Source organism: Acipenser ruthenus, chromosome 6 (genome assembly GCF_902713425.1).
Source record: "Acipenser ruthenus chromosome 6, fAciRut3.2 maternal haplotype, whole genome shotgun sequence".
Lineage (NCBI taxonomy): Eukaryota > Metazoa > Chordata > Actinopteri > Acipenseriformes > Acipenseridae > Acipenser > Acipenser ruthenus.
This window is the reverse complement of record NC_081194.1, coordinates 77,342,681-77,351,451: the sequence shown is the minus strand read 5'-3', so window position 1 is coordinate 77,351,451 and position 8,771 is coordinate 77,342,681. Positions and strand designations below refer to the sequence as shown.

The 8,771-nt window shown below is 39.7% G+C and overlaps 1 protein-coding gene across 1 annotated transcript in view; it reads left to right on the top strand.

Moving 5' to 3' along the window:
* The first annotated feature begins 2,918 nt into the window (after positions 1-2,918).
* The window catches only part of LOC117410967 (heparan sulfate glucosamine 3-O-sulfotransferase 5-like), a 77,425-nt gene continuing 71,572 nt past the window's right edge, over positions 2,919-8,771 (top strand). The window contains exon 1 of the mRNA XM_034017944.3: positions 2,919-3,437. The gene's annotated coding sequence lies outside the window, so the exon portion shown is untranslated. The remainder of the gene's footprint in view (positions 3,438-8,771) is intronic.

Below are 8,771 nucleotides of genomic sequence, written 5' to 3'. Positions count from 1 at the left end.
CATCACTCACACCAGTGAGGGACCTCTCCCCAGATGCCTGGCCAGTAGAATTGGGCCACCAACCGCTCAAGTTTTGTCCGGTCCTAGATGCGCTGCCATGGGGATTGCATGAGCTAATTCAAATAGTTGGAACCTGAATGGTTGTGGCACCAACAATTGTTCCCTGACTTCCTCTGTTTTGGAAATTTTATCCACTTGATAAAGGAGATCACCTATAAGGTGAAATTGGGGATATGTCCTTGCATGTTGTCCATCGACTGTACGGCCGCCCACAACCACCAATTGGTTGTACAGCTAGGACAAGGTTGCAGATCTGAACCATTCTATCCGAATATTGGCTCGACCATAACCCCCTCCAGCCCTAGGGCTGAGGAGCACCCCCACCGGTGGAGCCATCATCATCAGAGAGGAGCCCCAAACAACTGGCCCCCTTCCTCCCCAGTTCCTGCCAATCGTGTGTGCCCACTCGCTTACCCTCAATCTTAGCAAGCCTCTTCTCGTGCTTGCTTTTCCTAGGTCTCAAGTGTGTTTCAAACAATAAAGGCTCCGAGATAGGAAACAGCTCACTAATTGTTTTATTCCTGCTAACCTCATCCCCGGGACCGGCCTCAATTGGTGTCAACAAGGACCAAAACTGTTGCCAATCCTAAAATTACAGTGGCAGCATACTGGATCCCGCAAACTCCACCTACATCACAGGGCAGTCTGCCTGCCAGTGTTCTGGTTGTCCACAGACCCCAGGAGCTTTTACAGGAGACCGAAGTTTCTGGTGGACGGAGCAAGAGAAATCAGGAGCCAGTTTTGTGGGTTGTTGCATCCTGGACTCCCCTCCCAGCCGGCCTGACTGCTTGCCTCAGAGAACAGGACAGTAGGAAGGGGAATGATGCCTTTGGAGTGGCTGGTGGATCTTCCAGACGAACCTTGGCCCTCATTAGGTTCCAATGCTCTGAGACCGATGCTTCCAGGTGGTCTTCAGCCAGGCAACTGGTGTCAGCAAGGGTAAGAGGCCAGTGACATTGGATCCCGATGGCTGTTGGTTTTGGTAGACCCTGGATGAATTGTTTCAGGGCCACCTGCTCAGCCACCTGCTCTGTACTCCATTCCTCAGGATGTAACCAACACCGACAGGCATCTCTGCCCTTCTGGGAGTATGACCGGGGATGGTGACCTTCTTGGAAGACCAGGCGTTGGAGAGGCCTATTCAGTCCTTGACCTTCCAGTAATTTAGGGCCTCCTCATAGCTCAGTGCCTGACATGCTGCTTGAGACTCCCTGGTTAGCAGGGGTACAAGGCAGATTGCCCACTCAAAGATGGTAAGGAACGCCCTCCAGGTCATTGTCCATGGTCATCTTTGGTATCTTGACCTTTGTCCATGACCCTTGTTATAGGAGCTGCTTTAGGACATCTCAATCCTCATTTTAGGAGGATTTTATCAGGGCCAGAGCCTGACTGCTGTTGTTGCAGTTCCAAAACTGCCTGCCACACACGCTCCCCGACAGACATTGTTTCTCGATTCAACTCCAGTTTTGTGCAAAAAAGATCTTCTTGGCCGTTGCCCATGGGTTTCTTGGGGCAACTTCAAATCTCAATGCTGCCACCACCTATCACAGCGTGTTGTGGGAGTAACTGAGTTGACCAAGGTAAGTATCAATAACTCTTGGAGCTTTATTGTTTCCTTTTCCAACAAACAGAAAAAAACAAGAGCAAGTTCAAAAATAAAATATCCACAAAGGTAAATCAATCAATCAATCAATCAATCAATCAATCAATCGATCTTGTCCTTCCAGCTCACGGTCTTTTCTCTGTGGGAGACGGCACCTGCTCTCAGCACCTGGACAGCTCTGCATCGATTTCAGCATCGTGTTCCACACGATCTTGCCCAGACAGCAATCCTCACGTCCTCCCGGTTGACTGAATGAACAGTAAACTTTTATACTCAGTTTAAGGGCTTGGCAGCCAATTTACAAAACCGCATTCTTGGGATTTTCACGTGGCAATCCGGTCCTTTGTGCAGTGAGGCAGGGTGTAGCATTGCCTTCCTGTCACATTTGTGACCTGAGATTAATTTCCCGTTATCGTAAAGCAGACTCTCGGGTCGTTACAATATTCCGCATGTGTATGAAAATGATGCAACAATAAATATACTCTATATGCACAAACATTACGTAAACATTAATTTTGCATATGATAAACATCCATTATACATGTTTGACATGATTACAGAATGTATACTATATATTTAAACAATGTTTGCTTAAATGATGACATTTGTTTGTTATCGCTACACAATCGGCAATAGCTATAATCCAAAAGTAACGTATTAGTTTGCATAAATCCTGATTAATGAATATAGTAGCGATATGGCCAAAAGTTTTGCATCACTTATAATTTTAGGATTGAGTCATAATTTAAAATAAAAACTACACGAACATAATTTAGATATTTTATTTAACACCGTGCACTCAAAAAAACTACAAACGGATTTTGCAAAAGTCTACAGGAAGGCATAATAGTGGTAAAATGTCACTTTAGTGCAGCCAGCTGTAGCGGTATGTAAATCAATAAATTGACTTAACATTTTTCATCAGGTTTCATTCGACTTTATGATGCAAAATTAGTTAATTCTATTAGGTGGTGGCCATAGCTGTAACGTTGTTTAGAAGTGTATTCTGCTCTACCTTTTCCTAAGACAAGTGTTAATTACGTCTCAGAATGGTGGTTGATTAATTATTCTTCAATTTGTTAATTTTCAAGAACGCCCTGTAAAGCAAACAGAAAAAAACGTCTTTGTTTCTCGTCGGTGCCTGAGGATGTGGTTAAGTACACTATATAACGTTTGCCACCCCTCTCTCCCTTTCCCTCTACTCTAGAAACAACACAGATTAACCGGAGCAGCAGGCGCGCACTGCACTGCAGAAAGTCTGCAGCTAGCGGCCCCTACGCAGTTATCTCTGCTGTAAGATCTGAGACACTCTGTGCTCCGCTCAGCGGGAGTGCAGCTAGTTCTAAGATTGTTAGTGTTAGAGGTTTTAATGTTTAGGGGAAAGCATTATTCGTCTGGGACAGAGATATCAGCTATAGCCTCTATTTTATTCTCTCGCTCTTGTACATACATGTGATACGACCGCTGCATTGACTAAAAAGAGTTACCTGGCCTGCGAACCCATTTATAAGGTGATAAACTATAATGAACATTCTAGTCAGAGGTAGCCGGAAAAAGGAGACTGCTTTTACAGCGCGTCTGAGTGCTTCTGCGTTTGCTTGTGTGTGTGTGTGTGCGTGCGTGCGTGCGTGTGTGCGTGTGTGTGTGTGAAGCACCTGGTGCCAGTCTCTATAGGGATATTTGGAAACGCATTCTGAACTCAACTACCTCCCTCCTGTTATTGTGCATAGAGCCTGCAAGAGGAGAGCTTTCTCCTGTGGAGGATGCCTAACAGGTAAGAGCACAATTTGTTACAACATTCTTTTGGGGGATGTCGTTTGGAGCCTGTAGTCGCCGTTCAAGAGAAAATATTGAATAATTGCAGGACTTTCTAAAGCTGATAAAGAGATTTTCTTTTTTGAAGGGGAAACCTACTTTGACAAAAAAACGGTTACAGTATGACAGATGGATCAATGTATTCAGGCTGATCTGTTGGTCTGTGTCAAGAAAAGCGGATAAAGAATTCGCTGTCCCGGTTCTGAAACTATCAGAGCGTTGACTTTCATTCGCAAGATACGCCTGGTGCATGAAACCCTGTCTACCTATATAGCAGTCAATGCATGTTATCCCTTTGTGTAAATACTCGATGCTCTTCATTGACTGGGAGTTATGTGAATGCTACTGAAGAAAACTGGACTTGTGATACTAATCATCTCGAAGGAAATGCGCTCTATCTTTGCAGACAAAATACCTTGGTATAAAAAGTGACCGTTGGAACTGGCAACCAGTTAACCATTTGCTGTTTTAGATGAGAATGCTCTGGGATGTTAAGGGTTTTGTACAGTTTTACTGGGGACATATAGGTGTTGCTACGTTATGTTGTCATTGTTACATTTTGTTAAATAATTGTAACTAAAAGTTCACCGTATAAATGAATCATGGACAGTTGACAACTCTGAGTATATTTTATATTTCATACATTTAGAGGTCGTATTTTGCTAGGTAGTTCAGGTGTACTTTTAATATTTGAATTATTGCCATCATCATTTTTAAAATAGTATTTACCATACTTTATAATATGTCGTTGCTATATGTTTGCAAATAAGTGAATGCCCAGATTTGAATGCAACAGTGCAGGCTGATATTTACTGTAGTGCCACTTTCCCAAGTCACGCAGCACCAAATACCCCTGAAGAATTTTCCAATGAGATTGATTCTGTTGACATTATGAAGACTAATACAAGACCAGTACTGGTAATGTAGAAGCGTTCATATGATGCATGGCATTTATTAGAATCCTAGATGAGAGAATCAATAGAATGAAACGCAGCTATGATATGAATCCATGCTGTTTAACATGGTTCTGTGGATCATTTGGCATTGTGTTTGTGTCCGATCTCTGAATCTCAGGTTTTCCTTTACTAACATAAGGAACAGGAAGGAATTTCTCACCAGGGAGATTGAGAAGCAATTGACCAGTTGTAGAAACTGTTATTTTATTATATTTTTTTATTATTTTCTTACAGTGATGTGGTGATGTGCATGTTCTCTGTAAAGGTTTAAAATGTATATTTGTTAAGCCGCTGTGGTTTCCTGGTTATTCATCACAATACATTATGCATGCCAGTTTCCATATCATGCGAATGCTTTTTCAATCAAAGTGGTCAATGTCATGAAGAGGGATAAGGAATTTGAGAAAAAATAGTTCTGCCACATCTATTAACAATGAGGAAATAGTTTGGTTTTTATTTATTTTTTGTAAATTAGCCCCATATATATTATTTAGCAAATACATTTATCAAATTACTAAAGGATTTATTTATTAATTACATAACATATTAAATGCTCTCATCTTGATGAAGATGGAAGTTGCCTGTCTTTATTTTGCCGATGTTTACTTCCTATATTATCTATATATTGTACTTCACAAAAATAAATTAAATAAAAAAGTAGTTTAGAAGTAGAATGCAATGCACACCTGGTAATCTGTACATTGTTTCCAGACTGAAGATTTGTTGATGACCTGATTTAAGTTGTTATGATTAGAAATGTAGTCATTGCTAATAGCAATGCACACTCATGTATTGTTGCATTTATCTTAATGACACTGCAGGGTTAGATTGCAAGGGCTGTGCGTTCCCAAAGCAAGCCAGCCTGCAGTGACCTTCAGAACAATGATGAAACGAATGAGCTGCAAAGCACAGTACACTCTCAGAGGCTGATTCCCAGATCTCAGCTGTCTGACAGCAACTTCATAAAGGAGTGTTAAGGAGCGACTTAAAAAAAATCAGTTTTCTTCATTTCTCATCTTGAATATTTTTTATTTATTTATTTTTTTGCTTTCTGAACATGGAATATGCAGATCTTTCTAATACAGCACTGTAGGTATAAATGTAACTGTTAAGTGCACTCACTCCAATCATTTAGCAGCAATTTGACCAGTAGCAAACTTATCAGGATGCAGCTTGTCTTTAAAAATAGAACCAAAATATTCTAGGCAGAATAAAAGGGATGAGAGTAATAATGTTAATAAAATGAATAAGATGAAAGAAAATGGATAGCACTTCTTTAAACAGCAATGTGGCATTGGTACCATACATTAGAGCTATCATAACTACCAGTAATCCTTTTCTGTTTCAGTCATCAGATCCTGGAGGAAACTCAATGGAACTCTCAGAAGCATGTGTATTCTCAGTGTAACCATTTACCAGCCCTCCTGAAACACCCTGCCCCTAACAGATGTAAGAAATATCACTTTTTTGTTCATTGTGATATTAGCGCAGGCAGTGTTGCAGGGAGACAGGTTGATGGTTATAGTCTGGTGTACCAGATGTAAGACATGTAACTGACATGCCCATAACAAGTTGCCCTTTAAGTCCCATGCTATCTTCTGTAAACAATAAATAAAGCAGCATAATTGATGAAGGGAGTAAAAGGGTCTCAGATGCTGTACTGTACCGTTGTAATCACAAGTTGAATTCATGTGTATAGAATAAAAGGCATACTCCATTCTGAATCCCTTGGCAGACTTTTCCTATTGATCAAAATTGTATGTTCAGGCTTCAAAAACTTCATTGTATCATTTGGAATTCCATTTGATCAAGAAAAGTGTCTAGACCAACATGTAGGCTCTGCGCCATTACTTTTGTGGGAATCATCTGTTGTTTATCTGTACAGTATAGTACTTTTAAAATAGCACAGTAAAAAAACAGCAACCAGTATATGACTACAGTGCTGAATGCTCTGTATTGCGTTTGTCATAGTCTTCTTCTGTCCTGTATCAAATCTAGACAGCATTGGTAACCAGCCATGGAATTTCATGTAGGTGACATGGTATTAATTCAGTGATCCATTTTCCTAACAAGACAGCTTCCGGCTCTATTACCAGGTTAAAGATGAATGCAATTGCACAGGAAATGACACTGAGTCCAGTATCACAATAAATCAAACCATCTCTGACTGCTTTTCATGTGATTACCCATATGTATTACAACGGCTTATAAAGTGCAGGAAACTGATTCAAACCACAGTTTAACTGGCATTGAAAATACAATTTGATTGCAGTTATTCCAGTTAATGTAGTTACAGTGCAGCCAACTGTAGTTGGACTGTTATTAATACCAATTTTTCACACTGCATTTCAAGTAGAGATGTTTATCAGTTTGGCAGCTAGTCTGATTCTAATTGTTTTATCTGTCTGAATGTTGCTTCCTTTTTATTCCACTACCTTAATGACACATTCAAAATGTATGAAATATTTAGGGCAACAAATTATGAAATGGTCCATAAACACTGAAGTACATTAAGGGCCAGATCTATCAAGGTATTTGCACCAAAATGCACAATTGTGTGTGAAGGAAAAATGAAAACTGCTAAAGTTACACAGAAAGAAACAAACAACACAAGCACACCATTGGCTTCCTAAATTCTTCTTATGGGTCGTCTACAACTAGTTTTACAAGAACACCAGTTTTGTTTTACTAGAGCAAAAAATGAAGCAAAAGGAATAGTGGTGTTTAGAATTTGTGCCTTATTGTATCGTGAAATAGTAGGGGGTTATTGGTTATCCAATACACTGTTATGCACCAGGCTGGCTTTGCTACTTGACCACAGAGAAGCCAAGTTGTTGTTATGGAGATACTACAGCCCAAATGTTATGCTATTTGGCCTGGACTAAAAAGCAATGGATACATTTGATTCCCATCTGCACTGGTGTAGAAAAATCCATTGTTGCACTACTCTACATTATCCCTCATAACTTTCAGACTTCATTGATTAAATAGCAGAGTCTGGGTGATAATGGACTTGGAATTAGGTAAGCATGTACTAGTAGTTATTCATTTATTTACTGTGCTATCTGTCAATTATGCAATGCTACAGCATTGCATAGTCTTTATATATGTATATATTTGTTCAGACAGTTACATATGATGTTTTGGGGAGCTCTATTATTGGCTTGGCTGAGTTACTTGCTAGAGGCCTCAGTTTTATCCAGAGATCAAATGCACCGTTTCCTTGAGTAATTGATTTTGAAATGCATAAATAATGAACTTGCCTTCATAGCTTTGGTGGGGGGATCTCCCCCTACACACTCCTGTGACTGTTCATTTTTTTTTAGAACACTTTAAATTTGCTTTGCAGATAAACTACGAGGAGAGTTTCTGGGCATAGAATGATGATTTGCACTGCACTGCAGAATATTTTGATGCTGCTGTTGTCATCCATGAAGAAGGCACAAGGGGCTGTGCAAAAGGAAGAGTAATGTAAAAACAAACAAATGTAACCCTATAAAACCCACAAAATTAGGCCAAGGATGGTTTTCCAAGACTCTGAATAGTGACCCCAGTGGCACATTTCTGCCAAAAAAATCTGGTGACTATACGGTATGTTTTACTGTCATAGTCTCTACCTGTCATAGAATTGTTTGTAGTCAATGCCACATTTAAACATGAAATACAAGTCTATTTTACAAGTAATTTATATACATAAAAAAATAAATAAAAACATTGAATCAGCAATTGATATGCTCCAGGATTTTCAAAACTGGCACACACTGTTCATAGCATTTTCCATCACTGCCGCTGAAATCAGCCATAAACGAGATATACTGTCGGCACACTACTGATGCACTAGATTCCATGCCATTGTACTAAATCCAAAAATAATTTCTAATTATGTTGTGGACATCAAGCTGATTCATTTAAATCATTTTGCTTTACTTTTAAGCACAGTAATGGCAGATATAACTTAGTGACAGACAAGGGTATTAACCCCACTCTGCCTCTCCAAAAAGAAAGACAAACTAAAGCACCTGAGTAAATGTGATCATGGTTAGAACTGTGTATGAAAACAAAAGTGTCATGAATTCCTCTTTTTCAAGGCAAAAGGTATTTTGATTGCAACCTGAAGGCATGTTATTGTCATGTGGATGAGGAAACACATTCATATTTTGCTTTAAGTTTTTCTTTAGACTAATCTAATGAAGTTTAATTATCCCTTTCTGGTGTAGGTGCCCATACATACAGACATTCCTAAATGCCACACTAGCGTTTTACATACTGTATATCCAGCACTTACCCAGCTGTGATGAAACTTGGAGAGGATATTCTTTTAGTTATTAAGAGTATCA